This window comes from Gadus morhua, chromosome 13, assembly GCF_902167405.1.
Source record: "Gadus morhua chromosome 13, gadMor3.0, whole genome shotgun sequence".
NCBI classification, from domain to species: Eukaryota; Metazoa; Chordata; class Actinopteri; order Gadiformes; family Gadidae; genus Gadus; species Gadus morhua.
The window spans coordinates 22455136-22473470 of NC_044060.1; the positions used below are offsets into that span (position 1 = coordinate 22455136).

Here is an 18335-nt window from a genome sequence, read left to right on the forward strand (position 1 = left end):
TGGAGTGATTCGCGTCTCCTCGGCGCGTTGGTTTGGAAAACAAGGTGAGATTGTGGGTTCAAACTAATCCTGACTTATGTATTCTATTCAAATGGAACTTCTCCATTTGAACTTAGTTCAAATGGATGGTTAGATAGAATCTCAATGCGTGCAGCACCGTGTCTGACGCTAACCCCAACCAGGGACGTCATGGGATTTAACCAAGTTCTTCACCTTAAGCTGTTACCATGAGCTCAATAGAGGGCCACTGTGGGCCCCTGGCTCCACTGTGGCCCCCTGGCTCAGTCAGGTAAATCATGTTCCAAGCCACATTGATTTCTCCTTTACCTATCCTCTAGACACGTTTTTTAAGCCTTTTTAAAGATGGCATCAAACTAATATTTTTTCAGACATTGTTAAAACGATACGGGGAATGAAGTAGTGAACGTAATGTGTCGACTGAATGAGCTATACCAGTGGTAGATGGGCTATATACAGGTACAGTTCTAATTTATGTGTAATCTCTCAGTCTGGCCCGGATTACTTATCAGTGAGGGTTGGTGACACTTGTATTTTTTGTCCAATGGGGTCACACAGGGTCTATTATTCACACTTTACCAAATCCATTTACTCTCTTTACTCCCTCTTGGTCTGAAAAACACAGGACAACCAAATGTATTACTGCACGGAATAGTACAATATGTCTTGACATTTAAACAAAAATCGCTCAGCTGCTATTTTAGAATTGTTGCTGAACAGAAATCAGGGTTCTCCCTGCCTTCCCCATTGTGTGAGTTCTGCTGAGCTTCCTAATAACAAACACTAAAGACAAGAAAGTGGAAAAATGGAAATGTTCCAAATTGCATTAGCTACCTGTCTTTCCATTGTAGGAGAGATTAGGTACTGAAAATGTGTAATGCCTGATAATTTGATTAATTAGAATAAAGGCTACATGGTTTGTAGCAAATTTGTTTTACAAATATATCGCAGACAAATTATTTTGCCCGGCAGTACCTGGAAAAGTCAGAAAGCAACGAGCAGAGGCATCTACTTGTAAAAATGCCCTGTGACATCCGGTATGTCATTATGACGTGTGTTGATTGACCTGTAATGACCTACCTTTTTTGGGGGGAGCCAAGTCTCTCCCCTCTGGTTTTATAGAGCATGGTGCAAGAGTTGGAATAAAATAGTGCATTTCAGCAATCCCTAATAACTGTTGTGATACGGTATAGAGCAACCTTTTTGATGAGAATCTCATAAAAATTAGGGAACTATTGAACTTTAAATCTGTGAGGTTGAAAACGAAGGACTTGCTGTTATAATTCTACAGCCATGTTGAACCTAATGTGTATTGAACTGCCCCAGTGTCAAACACTTGCTTTCTGCCAAAGTTGTTGCTGCAAAAGGTGAAAAGGAGAAGAGGGGATTTCCGGTTTGTAGTTTCCATATTGTTTTCCTTCAGCTAAACCCGCCATCGTGTCAGGATTTATAGAAAGCTGGGACATTCAGCTGGTTGGGTAATAAACAGAAGACGTGTGAGAGTGGGTGATGGCAGGATGTCATGGCCATGGCCCAGACACTCCAAACACCAGAGTGGAGACACAAGGTTTTGTTGTAAAATGTCAAATTGATATAAGCAGGGTTGTCTGGTCACATTTAGTCAGCCAAAGAAGAAATTCAAAGTGAGCATTACATTGGTGGGCATGTCTTGAGTTCTCTCCCATCCATTCTCTACCATTGGACGTGATTAGGGACTCCTTAGTGTGATCAGAGTAGGAAGGATTGGAAGGACCAGGCCCCGGGATTGAAACAGTCAGCAAGCCTTAGTTTGATCAGAGTAGGAAGGACGATGAACAGTCGGCAAGCCTTGGCAACAGCCAACAAGGCCCTCCGATCCCTTGCTCCTATTTAATACTCAATTTAATTACGTCGTCAGGCATTAAGTCCCTAACCTTATCAGAGCGGCCTGGCGGTTTTAATGTGGCTTTGCATCCAGCAGAGGCAGAAAGATTAGCGTCTATATGTGGCCGAGATCGTCCCCCAACCCCCAACCCAAACCCATCCCAGTGGGATCAAGGCTGGACCAACTCCTGATGGCCTAGGAACCGCCCACCTACACCATGCTTTCAGAAGTTTATCGGAAAAATAGATCCAGGTCAACTGAAAATAAATCATTTGAATTGTATTTATCTTGTCATGTCAACCAGGGTTGAAAACAATTAATTGAAAGGCTCATTCCTAACACTATGTTTCTACTTATACTTGCTTGACGTAGTCATACTTGAATTTCCAGGTTAACAAGAGAAGATGAAAGCCTTGCTGAGCATTCAGTATCTTCTTATGCCTTTCCTCTTGGCATGTCCTTCACCCTTCCTACCCTCATGTTACAGTGCATTCTCTTCATGTTTAATTACTTATTATTCAGCTATGCTAATGGGGACCCAGATACATGAAGCTTTGGAATGCAAAACAGATTCTGGACTTGGGGAGGGAGTTCCCTTTTGAAGTGCCGTGGAAGCGTGTGAATTATTAACTCATCTCTGTGTATGCTGCACATTTGTCTTCCCGAATGTCTGCCGTCTGTGTGTGCCTGCACTCGCTCAACGATGGTTTTGAAACGGTGTGTTTGACCCGAGAGTCTGCAAGTGTGGCTGTTATTTAGTCTATTACTGAGCTGGTCTTGCTGTGCACAAGCAAACGGCTGTTATTTAGTAATCTTATTACTGGCACGCGTGATGGCTGCTGGGAGTTTGGTCCACTTTATAAGGTGAAACAGTCAGTGAGTTTGCTGCGTGGTGTTGCAGGGAAAGTTGGGGGAAGGGCGACTTTCATTAGCATAAGCCCCACATTGTGTTTCTGGCCTTCCAGTTGCAATTGAGATTCCACAACTCCACCCTCGGGTCTACATTAAAAAAACGATGCTGCTTGTAGAGCAATTAAAAAACCAAATGATTTGATTAAATGTGTATTGCTTTTATACTGGCATTGTATTTGTACAACTGTTGTGTAGGTATCTCAGCCATACATGTATCTCTGCTATCTTATCTAGCAGGAAGTAAGCTCAACTGGAGTAGGGTGGACGGGGGTCCTTGACAGAATGGCACACAGGGCTGCAAAGTATCATTCCCCCTCCTGATGGTGGCATCAGCCGTTGGGTAAAGGAGGCTAAGCTAGGAGGACACCGCTCGGTCTTTGTTGGAGAACCTTTGGTTGGAAGGTGAGTCCGCTGCCCGTGTAGGGGTGTTGGATGGATGGTGTTCAGAGGACCTGGACACAGATTTCACACTTGAGTATTCTCTACTGAGGCATGGATGGAGCTGAATGACATTCTTCAGTATAAGACATTTGTAACATAGCTAAACTTTTGTTGTTCAAATGTTATCAGACATTGGCCTTGTATTAGCCATATTCTCAGAAAAAGATATTATTCAGCCATGCATGCGTCTGATAGCATTACTGTTATTCATGCATATCTACATATGTAGATTCTACATATGTATCTGCTATATTTCTATCTATTGCACATATCTACGATAGGCATACATGCAAAGACTTAAGCCCCACAGATTATACGTTTATCCAGTAATGTGTGTGCACCTGCATCATTTTGTCTACATAGCCCATCAAGAGACTAGCCAGTGTGCTGGAATAAAAAAATGTTGCGTACAGTTTGCATGCCTGCGCATGAGTAATCTTTGTAGATAATCCAACGTCTTATAATGTCTATCCTTCACAGTTTCCGAAAGGGTAGGGAGGGAAGAGAATGTAGGGAAGTGAATGTAATCAGTTCGGTTCTGCTCTGTCCCTGACTCAATCTCTCTATATCTATTTTGCTGCCTCTGACTCCCTCTCACTATCTTGCTGACTCTCTGGCTCTCTTTGTTTATGTCTTTCCCTCTCTGTGTAGAAGGGGGGGAAAGGAGAGAAGAGCGATGGTCCTATACAGGCTCCTTTTGTTTCCTTTTGTTTGACAAAAAGCTGGAAAGGAGATGGGGAGGGTGATGGTTGAGAGGTACAGAAGTTGTAAATCGTGAGAGAGAGGGGCAGTGTTAGAGCGAGATGGGGCGACAGGATTAGGCTTACATGTCCGTGCGAAAACATCCGAATGAAAGTGTTCGCACAGACAAAATGGCAGGTTTTTGACCATTGAAGCACCACACCGGTCTAGAATCAACCCAGGTTGCTCAGCCGAACTAACCAATCTTTTCCCTGTTCTACATAAGCGTGTAATTTCTGTTGTACGCTAGGCTGCGTTTCCTCTCACTGCGACCTGTGATATTAAACGAACAGCCCATAAAACCGCCGCTGTCAGCAGCAGTTCAACAGCTTTTTCCAATTCGGTCAAGGTATATCGGCCATAGTATTGTGTGTTGGACTTCAGTCCAAAGACACTGTGTGTGTGTGTGTGTGTGTGTGTGTGTGTGTGTGTGTGTGTGTGTGTGTGTGTGTGTGTGTGTGTGTGTGTGTGTGTGTGTGTGTGTGTGTGTGTGTGTGTGTGTGTGTGTGTGTGTGTGTGTCATTTGGAACACACACAAACAGCTGCCGTGGATGGCAGCAGACATTTCTTCCTCCGTCTTCACAGTAGGAAGCGGAATCAGGGCTGGTGAGGAAGGGTGGGGCCAAAGGGGCTCGCTGCTGGGCTTCGACCAACATCTTTGAGCCCTGCTGGCCCTTGAGTTCTCCTCTAAAGACTTAACCATTGAACTTCTGAAGTGCTCCACGTGGAAAAAACGACGCTCAAGTCTTCTAAGAATATTGTTGCGTAGATTGCGGAAACCCAAAATGTTTGGGTTTGAAACGTCTTCTATTCAGCGCCTGTTGAAAAGGCTGCTTTTCCTTGGGAGTTCTCAGCTTGTCAGACAGGTGGCAATTCAACCACAGCTTAGAGTTTGAAAGCCATTGGTCTTTCAGGCACTCTAAAATATCAAATGCCATGCCAATGACGTCAGGCCTACCGGCTTTTGACTCCAGAGGCAACAGTGTGGGAAGCATCTGCTCTGGTTGCCACTCGCTGGCTCTGGGTGTGGGCTTGGACAGGCCCGCCCCCAAGGTGTGAAATGCAGCATTTTGAATTGCCGACACCCAGCCGTGGCAACTGAAGAGCTACTTGGGGGTAGGGGGGAGGTGTGTGTGCAGTTTCCTCAAAAACACCCTTTTTGTCCCCAACTCCACCCATCCTTAAAATCCCTTGGAACGGCCTCGGGGGCGGGGGGCTCCTTCAGGCCCTGGGAAAAGGCCGGTTGCTGGGGTGAACCGGGCTGACTGTTGCTAGGGTAGAGCAGGGCCGATTGTTGCCAAGAATGAATGTTAAGGTTTCCAGGTTGGCTTGGCGGCGGGATGAGCTCTTTAAAATAAATAGAAGGCTTCTTTTGTAGAACATTTGACCAAGTTAGGTCATGCGCTCCATGTTGTTTTGGGATTGACTAAAAACGAAAAAGAAGATTTAGATGAAGAACAAATCGACCCATACCCTGGCTCTCCTTACATTTCAACCCACAGACAGCTGGTTCATTCATTGCTTTAACTTCCACTCGCCTCCGAAGATGGTGTTCTGTCACTTGCACTTGACACCCGTTAGCATATTGATGGCACATTGCTTGATTCAAAGAGTAACCTGATATGATTCTTTATAGGCTCACTGTTGTGTGGATGCATATGGCCGCCTACTAAGGCCATGTCTCCCTTCTAGCCTTTAGATCTGTGGTGTTCTCGTGTGTGTGTGTGTGTGTGTGTGTGTGTGTGTGTGTGTGTGTGTTCATGTTCATGAAGGCCTACATATGTGCAAATGTAGGTGTCGGTTAGGTCTGGGCGATTAATCGAATTTTGATTGCGATTTCGATTTTAGCGTCAAACAATCACAAAATTAACAATTTTAGATTCAAACGTTTTCCTTATTTTGTGTATTTTTTAAGGCGAAATTTCAAAGTTATCAGTTACAAAAAGAAATTCAGTAGTACAAAAAAATTCATTAGTGAATGGGTAGTGCGAGAGCCCTCGCACTACCCATTCACTAATGAAGGAAACAGTTGGGGTAGTGCGAGAGCCCTCGCACTACCCCAACTGTTTCCTAGCAACCTTTTGCCAGTTGATGGTAACCCAAGAGATCTAATCCTACGCATGGATACAGAGGTTTTCTGCTTTTATCTGAAAGCTTTTGGTCTTATTCGATCGGTTTTCGCTTTTGAGTGAAGTATTCCTTTTTAAGTAGGCTTTTCCAGAATGCATATATTGCATGGCATAAATCAACCTGCTTATGGAAAGTGTTTTCGGTCAAAAGAACAAACTCTAAAATGGCCCTAATGAAGGATTTTAAAGGTCCCATGACATGCCACCAGGTGTGGGCTGATATTACCTTTAAAGGTGTAGTGTGTAGGATCAAGTGGCATCTAGCGTTGAGGTTGCGGGATTGCAACAACTGAATACTCCCCTCACCCGTCCCTTTCCAATGACGTTGCCTGTAAGGTGCCATGAGGTACTTCAACAATGTGTCATTCTCAATGGCAGCGTTGAGTAGCCAAATGTCGAGTGAGGAGGTTCCTTGATAGATTTGTAAATTATGTATGGTTTATTTAGTAAAAAATTATAGAAGTATAGGTCATAGCTTACAAGTTGCATATTGACTTAAAATGGAAGAGGATCCACAGATATAACAAGCTCATTCTAAGCTAATGAGCGCATAATTCTTTTTTTCATTAGATTATACACGTATTATGTTCCATTCTGCCAAGTCCGTTCCGCTAGGGGCCTCTAAGTTCTACACACTACTGCAACCTTTGACGTGCCCATCCTTTACAGCCCGCTAGATCTTTCTGTGTAAGTGGCCCGAAGGCAGGCTAAACAACATGCTGTCGTCCTTTCGCTGTCTTCTCTCTCACACTCATCATTTCATTATCGGAAGCGCAAGGTTCTCTTTGCTTCCCAAGAATAAGCTTTTCAAGCCGCTCAACCTCGGCCTAATCGGGGCAGCGATGAACGAGGCCTCTGTGTTCAGGGAATGGATTGGAGGGGTTCTGAGGGAGGAAGGAGGAGGGGTGTTATGTATGCCCCCCACTGCATGCCCATTTACTTCCCTCCACCAACTCACGGAATTCCAAAAGTTGTGTTGTAATCATATGCAGTTGTTCATTATTCTCGGTCTTAATTAGGTTTTATGTGGTCGAAGGGGTTCAGCTGTTTCTAAGCATGGTAACAGGACACCGCACTTTTTTTATTCTCTCTGAACATATCAGCTGACAATGGAATACGTTTAAATGCCCATCGCTGGTTGTTTGTAGGTAGGATTCTAAAATGTAGTCTTATAATCCAAATGCTGGTGGGGCTTTGCTTGAAGACCAAAGCCCTGTTGTGGACAGGAGGCCCTCACTGACGGGAGACTGGAAAAAGTCATATTTTCTTATCTTTAGCATTGTAACTCCTTGAGCAACCAATGACGTTGCATATAAGACACGGTTACAAACAAGGCTTTGTGGTGAAAAAGAAGTCGCCATCCTGAAGGAATGCAGAGTGCAAGTATTTTCCTCAGTGTTTTAAGTATTTTACTTAACATTGACTTATAGTGCACAATATTGCAATGATTATCAAAATGTGGTCTAAGCCTACATTTGTTTTTCCAGTATCGAATGGCACTTTTCGGATTACTGAAGCGCACTATTAATAGCTCCCTCTGTTTTCCAATGTGCTAGACACACATTCAGCTAGGAATGATACACAGCCAGCTTGCATCATGCTGACGTCATACCTCACCTTATTGAACCAAACACTACACCTCCTCTCAATTGTGGTTTAGACGAGCTTTGGGCCTAAAGCCCACAGCTGGTGTCCGTGGGGGACATAAAACAATGGTTTTAGTTGTAGGTATTGGCGCCCTGTGCTCTGCTCCCTGAAAACATGTGTAGACACATGTGTAAAGCATGTGTCCAGCTGGAACAGGAGTAAAGCTGGTAGCTGAAATAACAATGTCAGGTTCACAACGTGGTCCATGTAGCTCATAACTAAAAAAGAAAGGGACCTGGCTACCGTCCAGGTGAACCTGAAGGCTGAAGGGGTTTACCACAGAAGGCAAGGGAATTATAAGGTTAACAAACACTGATCACAGTGACAAATAGTATCTAATGGGACAAAGGTTTGCAATTGCAGCTAGACAGCAATAACCTTTTTTTGTCTTCTGATTAGTGTTGTTCGAATTGTCCCTGCACAAAAAATGACCATAACTCTATTTACGTTCATTTTCTTTACGTAATTATAGATATGACTCTTTGACCCAGAGTGGAGGTGAAATGTTTTGTCTTCTTTCCAAAGGTAGATGGTAGTATGGCTCTAGTTCAGAACATTTCTTAATCAATCTGTGGATGATGGCTTGTTATCTTATCACTGTTTATGTAAGTGACAACAGGACAAAAGGTTTTGGATTTTGGGTGGCTGACCTTAAATGTCACATCCTAGCCCGATATAATTATAAGTTATGTCAGATTTGGATCCAGACCACATAACAGACAGCAATCCCACCTGCACAGGTTTAGCTTTAACCTTCTGGTGTAGATGGTGTGGTGGATGTGTCCCTCAGTGATTACATCCAAAGCCTGTGACGGCACCCTTCCCCCAGCAGCATGTCCACTGCGGACGGTTAATCCCCGGCCAATCGATCACACGCCACAAATTGATTACCATGAAGCCACACCATGACCCGAGGCCTGCATAATAATGTAAAGCCCAAACACTGGCCTGTTTGGAAATTGTATGTGTTGTAGTATTGACTTTTATGATAGAAAGGACTTTTCATGGACAAATCCATGTTTGTTCTCTAAAAGGGCATCAGTTCCACTTGGTTTTGACTCATTGAAGATGAGGAAGGACGTGTGAGCTGTACTTTATGATCTTCTAAAATGTGTGTGATTGACTAATAGGCAGAACATGAGAATCCAATAGAATTTCATTGTGTTTTATTTCCTTTCCGAATTCCCCCCTGGACCATTACTAGTACCATTTGCGGGTTCCACGTCTGGACCCTTCTGTTCTCCCTGTAATAGACTAAAGTACTGAAGACATGTTTCACTGTACTGGGACTGAGGCGTGCGTGATTCAGCATCTTAAGATCATGGGAATGTACAAGGTCGTCTTCATTATCTCAAGAACCATCAGTTTATCTCGAGGAAGCCTGTCCTTGCACAAGGTCAGACTATAATATGCTGTCTTCATTCAAACGTCATGCTTGAAGTAGCCAGGTTGCTCATTAAGTAGATCATTTGTGGGGTGATCTTATTTGGTGGGCACAGGAGATTGTGATGGAAGGTCACAAAAATGATCCTCTGTCTGAGTACTTCCTCTGTGATAGGCTGCTCTGTAAGTTTGCTACGGTAACCACACTGTTAATAACTGTCAGACAATTTGGCTTTATTTAATCACTTATACCTGGACAAAAATCAAACACGAGAATTACAATTAGTTGTCCATTCTGCAAGAGATAAAAAAGGCGCAAGATAAAATATTTCAGCTTAAATCCAATAATAAATTCCAAGCGCACCACAGATGGAAACAGGCGTGGTGCGGTGGTGTTCTGGTAACCAGCTATTGTGTGTAGCATGGGCGCACTGGTAGTCTCATTGCAGTCGCTTGTATTAGCTCTCGAGATGGTGTACACGGCCCTGGACACCACCAAAACAGCCCTGGACACCGTCCTAACACGACACCACCTTAACGGGGTTCCACGCTGAGCCTGCATTTTAGCATCCTCTATTTTGTTTCCAAAATGCAGATATTTGACGCTCAACCATGCAAAAAAAGATCAAATGTGCTGTAAATACTTTAGACAGCCTGCATTTCTATTACTGCATTGCTGGAGTCTCTGAGCATACTTGTGATACTTGTGAAAAGTGTGATTATTAAATTCTTGTGAATGTCAATTGAATGATTGCCATTTACTCATCATGGGTGTGGGTGAGTAGCAAGAGAGAGAGTAGGACACTTGCTCTGAGCGAAACAAAACATTGTTAATGAAAGTCCTAATTAGGCAGACCGAAGTCAGACCTTGCTGATTAAACAGACTGGGTGTGAAAAACCTTGCCCCTGGCTAAAACATGGCCTTGTTTATTGGGTTTCTCTTACCCCTATCATGACCTTGTGCCAAATACGCCAAGGAAATTAACATTTTTTGTGCGTACAATCCCAGTATTTCCTAAAACATAGCATGACCTCTGAATTTGTCTGCATCTTTGTGCGCGTTTGTATTTGCATGTGCAGTCATGCACACTAAAAGGCATGTAAGGGATTACATGATGATGTTACTGCTCCCCATATTCAAGCTGATGTTTATTTTAGCAAATAAAAGCATTAATTAAGGAATCTTTTTTTCATTAATGTGTTTAATTAATTAAAACTTTTGAAGACATAAAGATATTTGTACTTTGTTTATCAATTGTACGGCAGAAGAAGAACTTTTCATCTTAAACACACTCTTAAAGACACTCTTTTCTTATTCTTCTTTCTCCCACGGTCATGGCATATTTCTAATGCTTTTGTCAAAAATTTGGTCGTACAATGATTTAGGGGAAAGTTCGTAGAGTAACTGAAACATTTCAAGGAAGATATGGAATATGGAGCCTACATGGTTCCTCATTGCCGCTCTCTGCATTCTGTGCCTACGAGGCATTGGGAGCATCTAACCGCTTGTCACAGCATCACTTCCATACACTGTGGTCAGAGAATACAGGGCAATCTGGAGTTATATTTAAGGCTACTTATAGAGTGGCCTTTTTTATGTTGTAATTATAGAGAAACTGCAGGCTTTGAGACACAATCAGTGGTGACTCTCAGACCAACAGATTACCAATTTAAGAGGGGGCCGAACCTCTGGCTTGGATGACGTTTGATTTACTTACTCCGTTATAGATTTTATTGCGGTTGGGAACTATTTTCACTAGGCCCCATGTTTTGGAAGGGGGTACATGAGAATTTTGAAGTGATTTGTGTGGTAATTTATCAAAATTCAACTTAAGGTCCGATTTTGTACTCTTTTATTATTTTACTTATAGTTTTACATTATCACAGGGAGAGTGTAATTTGATTCAGTTGTTTGCTGGGGTACATGAACATGTCAATGTGTCAAATGAAAAAAAAAAAAGTCTTGCAATTTATTCAGACAAGTCAATTTTATATCTACACAGGGGTCACTTGGGCCTAAACTTCAATGCATAGGCCTAATATTAACGTTGTATAGAATGTGTTTTGGTTTTGTTTCACAGCTGTCTCAAGCTATAGGATTATTTTTCATTTTACAGTGTTTACACTCACACTAGGAACCCGATTGTTACCCACTTTCCTCGCTGCCACAAGCAACATGGATCTTTCAAAGAACAGTCTCAGCATGAGCTGTGTGAGCATGCTCACTGCCTTGTTTGGTATTAATTGGTTGGTAAGTAGGTATCGTCCGTAACAATATTCCTTTTTACAGAGATCCCACAATATGGCCGTAAATGAGATTCTTCATTATTCTGGCTTTATTTGAACACGGAACCAAACAATGCCGCTTTTTGCATTGGCGTTCGGGAACCCGAGGCCTGACTTGTAACAGGACAGCGTCGGCTTTCTTGTGTGACGTCCAACATGCACGCAGAGCTGCAACATTGCTTTATAGAAAATAACGGCGCGGAACTGAGTGTTGAGGTACTTTTGCTAGCTGTGCACATTCTTACCACTGCAACGAATACAACATGGTGATCAGTGTTTCCCCCACGTTCACACAGCAGCGGCGCGCCGCCGCTGCTGAATTTTCTCCGCCGCTGCAATAAAAATCCTTCTCCTAATTTTATTTTTATTTTTACGTAGCTCCTTTTAGAAAATGTACAGCGCGTAACGTCAATTGCGCAGCACGCGGCACATCGTCACGTAACCAACATCAAAGAAGAAAAATACACAGCGAGTGTGGCAGTTGTTGGCAGTAGGCTACCCTACACGGTTGCAAAGTTACATTGATTCTAGCAGTAGCGAGTGAAGCGGAAGATCGAAGAAAGAAGGAAAGCGAGAGACAGACAGAGAGAGAGAGAGACACACAGAGAGAGAGAGAGAGAAAGTAAGTTGCTAAAATGTGTCGCTACATGACCACCAGTGTTAAAAACCCTCTGAGCCCAATCATTTTATTGTATCTATAAACCGCAACCTCCGTGCCGTTTTTCCTCTAGTATTGTGTGTGTGTGTGTGTGTGTGTGTGTGTGTGTGTGTGTGTGTGTGTGTGTGTGTGTGTGTGTGTGTGTGTGTGTGTGTGTGTGTGTGTGTGTGTGTGTGTGTGTGTGTGTGTGTGTGTGTAGGCCTATGTGTGTGTGTGTGTGCGTGTTGTCGCTCTTTTTGGGATCACTCATAGCCTTTAACAAGCCGCGTTTACATGGCACATCTGATCCGCATAGATTTCTATGCGGCATAGATCGCAAGGAAAGAATCCTGAGGTATTTGTATAAATAACGTTAAAAAACCTTTTCTAAGCTATAAAAATGGTTACTAACGTGTCTAAATATTTTTTTATTTCTTTGTTATGTTAATTCAAGCGATAAATACGTTTATTTGTCTATAGAAAATAATCGGAGGTAACTTCCGGCGATAAATACGTTTATTTGTCTATAGAAAATAATTTGAGGTAACTTCCGTCCAGCCACGGTACTTCCGTCACGCCAGGGTGTTCTGTCACGCCAGGGTGTTGTTCTCCGGGGCTGCAGCTGGATACTATTGCATAGATCTGTTCCTAAAATGTGTTCCGAATGTACTGTATACATGGCAGTAACAAAAGTGTCCGTTATGTCTCTCGCGCACACCTGACACATCTCTGGACCGGCGGCGACATAATGGATGTCTTATCACTATCGGGGATTTTAAATTAGAATTTAATGAAAGCACAGCAGGAGAGAGCTTTTCTCTGCCTGCTCCTTCAATTAGGAAGGAGCAGCACAGCGCAGCAACGTCAATTTCTCGTCAGATCTTTATATTTACCCTAAGCTCCGTCGCAAACAAGAGGAATTTGGATGCAGGACAGGAGCTTATATCCAGTCAGGAATTTATAGCCTAGGTATTTTCGGGAACTTTGAAAAATGAATCCATACTGTTAGATCCGATGTTGTTCTTTATTGCCATATAAAATCCGTTTTCATCGCGTATTTTAGTTAAGGATTTATGCTAATCGCCTGTAAGCATGTGGTCATTAGCATAAATGCAGGGAAAAAACCTAAGGACATTTTTGAACAAAGTGTTATGTAAAAAAACAGTTATGCTTTGGGCATAGCAACCATGTTTAGTGTTTAAGCATTAGGCAAAAATCTGTAAATAAATTGTGCAAATTATATTTGCGTTGTGGCATTTTTTGTTTAAATATTACTATACAAAAATATAAAAATCTGTAAATGAAGACACAAAAGGCAGAGTTACAACACCAATAATCCCATCTACAGTAATACACAGGACTGTTTGAATAGGATTTAAGTGCATATTCTCCTCTCAAAGTGCACCAGATTCATGCATTCCAATGTAAAGGGTACAAAAAAAATTCGGCCTGAGGGGCATGCCCCCGGACCCCCCTAGAGGGCTTCGGGGACCACACCACCGCTGCTGAAAAAAATCCTGCGGGAAACACTGGTGATGTGTAGCACTACAGTGGCGCATTCGTGCAAGCAACATGTTTGTGCGATCCCAAATAGTTGGAGGAGAAATGTAAGCAGAACTGGGAGTGGTTTGAGGCAGAAATGTGTACCGACCTTAGACGGCATAGAAGGAGACCATAAGAAACATCGGTTTCAGAAATTGTTAAATCGCCTGGTGACGGGTTGCACACATCCAAACCCCTCCCCCCCCCTGCCCCGCCCCCTGGTACCGCCATGACGGCCCCCCTTTTCACACACAGCAACTCGTGTTTGCTACTCCCTCCCCTGCCGGCTTAGAGCTGACCAACAATGATCCCCACTCCGTGTTTGCCAACCCCTCCCCTTCCGGCTTACAGTTGAACCAAAACGCTCCCCATTCCCTGTCTGACATTTTATACAGAAGGAGACAGTAGGCCGCATCATTCCCGCTTTCAACAGTCTGTCAAATGACAACAACTCTTGATCCATTGCCTATTGATCTCATTGGATTTACATGCGGTCACTTCTTGAACTGACCTAAGTTCTGTTGACTTACACCAACGCGTCTGTGTCCATGTGACACAGTCATGTGTTGTGTCCTCTCACCATAGTTATGACTATCACCTTGTTACTCAGCCTAACTGGGCTTAACTGTGCACGTGAATGCACTCACTGAGTTTGGCAGTTGTGTTTGTTAATTGCGTGGGTTCATTACTGCTACACGTGTGGTCTAGCTGCCTAAACCAGTGTGTAAGCACCGCTCCTTGTGAAGGAAGCTAAGAGCAGTAATCCTTACAGTTCCTGATCACCTCAACCCTCTGCAATTGGTTGCCTGGTCCATGCTGCATGCCCACTTTAACTTTGGGCTGTATGGCTTGGGTTCAGATTTTATGATTCATCATCAGAGTTTTTATATTTTTGAGTTATTTTTTCCTACAATACTGAACCTTTCTATCTATCCTTTGATATTTTAGTATTTTACAGCAAGGCACAACAGATCCAAACACCATGGGATCGTTTCATCTGATTTGGTAAGTGGGTATCGTGAATTGGTGTTAATCAGAGCATTCTTTCTTTCTTGTAAATCTTTCGTGCATGCAGCCCTAAATGTGACGGTCGAACAAACCCTTTGTAACCTTTGCGTTAATATTGATGAGTTTTAGGGGAAACCCAGGAATCCTTATTCCCTTGTGTGTTGTAACCTTCAGAAAGCATTACTGTCTACAATGTGCATGGTTAAACTTCCCGTCCCGTCCCCCCACCTCGCGAAAGACATCTCCGTGGCGGGGAGAAAAATGCAGTGGCAGATGTGTGGACAAGCCCTGCCTGGGGCCGGACATCCAGTCCTCTCTGGTGGACTTTAACAACCTAGATGGAAAGTGGGAAAAGCCCAATAGGCCATGGGCTGAGTTAAGGCTGCATTCCTAGACAATGACTAACAAGTCAGGTAGCAGGAGAAAATGGAACTGAAAAAAACGTCACCCCTCCAAGGCACCTGCGTTAAAAAAAAAAAAGAAGAGCATTAACATTGGAGAAAGGACATTACAGTGTTCTGCAGTCAGCAAAAGATTATTTTCAACAGAACCGGACAAATCTTCATTTTTTACAATACATTGTTGCATTTAAACCCTTACAGAGCCGTGTTGACGGTGTGGTTGTAGCGCACTCATGCCGTCTCCTCTTGGCAGCCAGGATGGCTTTGTATGCCCGTTGAAAAGGTAACGTGTTCAGCAGCAGGGCCCTGACAATAGCAGCCTTGTAGCGCTGCCTCACCTGCTAGTGGGAGCTAAAGGGATCTGGCAGGCGCCGCCACCGAGCTAGGCCCGGGCCGGAGGAATGTTCCAGCAACGGCTCCCACTAACATCCTCATAACTGGGCTCTTTGGAGGGACGCTTGCGTAAAAACCAGTTTGAGTTATTGTGCGCCACAGAGGAAGGCTTGGAGACATACCGTGGGGTTTCTTTAATCTCGTCCCTGTTCTCTCTCCAGGTCTGAACGGATTCTATCGGGGAGCCTTTGGGAAAAGACTTCGGAACAGTTTGGAATATAAGTTCAACTCTAGAATACCAGGTAAGAGGGTGAACAATGGCGGGTTATGTGACTTCTTCTTTTGTAGCTAAAGGGCCCCTGTTATGGAAGGGCTGTTTCTGTCTTCCTGTAAACACAAACACTCGTCAGAGAGAGCATGCCTTTCAGCTTTTCAGGTATTTCCTCCGATTCATCGGAATCGTAAAATAGCTCATCGGCACGGATCCTGACTTCCTCCCCCCCAGCTGTGCCAAGTCCCCCCCCCCCCCCCCTCTTTCCCGCTACCAACTCTTCCCTGGAAGCCCATCCCAGAACGCTTGGCAGTTATTTTAAAGCACTCGCTCCCCCCCCCCCCCCCCCCTACACTGTGTGCGCGTGCGTGCGTGCGTGCGTGCGTGCGTGCGCTGCCTCTATTATCCTGAGCCAGGTGAGGCTGACGTTTGGCCTCCTCTGGTTAACCTTGGTTACACAAACACTAGACCCTACATCCTGTCCAAACCATGCCTGTTCTGCCAGCGGCTCCCTCGTCTTGAATACATTGTGAAATTGGAGCCAGGAGTGCGTGTTTTGTTCCCAGGTGGAATGAATGGAGGCTTTCTGGTGTTGGCCGGGGAGGGGCCGGACACAAGCACCACTGTCGGGCGAGCCGTTGAACTCTCTCTGTTGGATCTATTTCAGCCACACTAGATACCCTCGTCAATGGCTCCTCCTGATAGTCTATTGCAAAATGAGTAAATATTTTCGTGGAAAGTTGTCTTCGTTTGTTTTGCTTTGACACGGTTCAGGACTTGATTTCAGGTCTAGCGGTGAGATTAATGTCGTGCATGTGACTTTTAAAATATTGCCAGTCCCCTACCCCCGTCAGGTCCCTCTCTGTCTACACCGTCATTAAGGCCACAGTGTGATGGAGCCAAGTGCTGTTCAAACATACCCACTTCCGGCCCCTCTGGGCAGGTGGCCCTCTGCTGTGATGCCTCACTCCTAGAATATCATGTACACAGAGACACAGCTACACACACACACGCACATCATTCACCATAGGCACCATAGTCAAACCGCACCTACTTGGCTCTGTTTAACCAGCTACACACACACGCGCACAACTGCAGATACACACAGACACAGTTCCATGGACTGCACATCTCATTTACTTCAACAGGCCATCATTTTGACCTTGGTTTGCATGCCAAATGCAGAACCATGGTAAGAAACACTGACACGCGCATACGCACAGAAACTCTTTGAATGTCATTCGTCGGGCAATGAGGGTTATGTCCACTCCGCTATGGCCTGTTTGTCCCCTCATGAATCACTGATACCGAAAGATATTACCCTTCCTGTCAGACGGAAAACAGTCACACGCATGCAGCCAACTGGGGCGGACAGAGAGGAACAGCCAAGCATTTGATCAGAGGGTGTGTTCGTCCCATCTCCACTTGTATGCAATGTCAACCAGAGCACATAATGGTCTTAACACCTTAGCCATATAAAGCAAGGTTGGTGGTCATTCAATATTTAAAACCTTTTCACGGTTAAGAGCAAATATTTAGCTCAGTATTCTACAAATGGACAACTAGTACCAACTGTGTGCGGATTCATTCTATTTAGCGAGGATGTTACTTTCTCACAGTGAAAGTGCTTGTGGCATTTCAAAACCCATCCCAGACATCAACAGAAATCTGTAGTGAACTTAGAATTACTCTAAAGTTGTAGATCCTTGAATGATCCTTGCAGATGCATCAAATTACCTTTATATGGACAACCCAGACGTTGTGGCTGGAGGTGTTACTGGTGTTGGTTTATGGCCCTCACACAGTGTGTCCTTAGGCAGACAGGATTAAGGAACGCTTGCAACAAGTCTCCAGTGAACTTCTGTAAAGGGGGCATGCCTTTGTTTTGCCATTCTTAAGCAACATCAGGGATCCAGACATATTTTTTTCACTAGGAGCTCTGTGGCCCCTAACTGAAAATTTTAGGGGCGCAACCAGAAATTTTAGGGGCACACACCGCTAATCAACATGCCAACCAAATATTCACATTTCTACTATTTCCCCTGTACTACTACTAACTATTTTGATAATAGATGCAGAAATAACATTGTGCTGTTTCAAATTCAGTGTCACATTTTATTGTGATTCTCATCTATCCCAATGGTTTCCAGGTTTGCGCATGCATGCGTTCGACAAGTACGGAAGCGACTGTTTCACGGGAGTGCGCCCGCTTGTCGTGCCGCTTGACAGGACGCTGAGCCTCCTCTCTGCCCGCTCGCCTCTCCATTGAGAATACATTATCAGGCCCGAAAAACGCAAAAGCCTCCCGTCTGAAAAGCCCTTTATGGAACCTGAAGCAGAGTCCTGCTCTGGTTCAGGTGACCCGCAAACTTTGGATGAAACGAGTCGGGTCGGACGCCTGAACAGCGCGGGTCGGGTGCGAGTTTTGCGATTGCGAGCGAGACTTCACCAGTGCTGGATATAATCAGGAGCGGAGGAGTCAACTAAAACTGTCAACAGTGGATGATGTGCTTTTTTTGCACAACAATCTAAAGCACCAAGCCAAAAACCAGATAGTGTAATTCCCATCTAATGTTTCTTAATTTTCCATCGGGTGCGGGTCGGGTGTCGATATCAATTTATAGCGGGTCTGGTCGGGCTACTGTCGGAACACGGGTCGGATGCGGTTTGAAGTGTTGCGGGTACGGGCGGGTGCGGGGTTTGTAAACTAAGACCCGTGCAG

At 44.2% G+C, this 18335-nt stretch overlaps 1 protein-coding gene across 4 annotated transcripts in view; it reads left to right on the plus strand.

Moving 5' to 3' along the window:
* Positions 1–18335, plus strand: part of plxnb1b (plexin b1b) — a 68191-nt gene that overhangs the window by 346 nt on the left and 49510 nt on the right. For 2 of the 4 annotated variants that reach the window (XM_030375205.1, XM_030375209.1), the window contains exons 1-2: positions 1–44; positions 15564–15644. The exon at positions 1–44 is cut by the window's left edge and continues 346 nt beyond it. The gene's annotated coding sequence lies outside the window, so the exon portion shown is untranslated. Of the gene's footprint in view, positions 45–2452; positions 3197–15563; positions 15645–18335 lie in introns of those variants that run through there. The other 2 variants (XM_030375206.1, XM_030375208.1) reach the window with 2 other exon arrangements.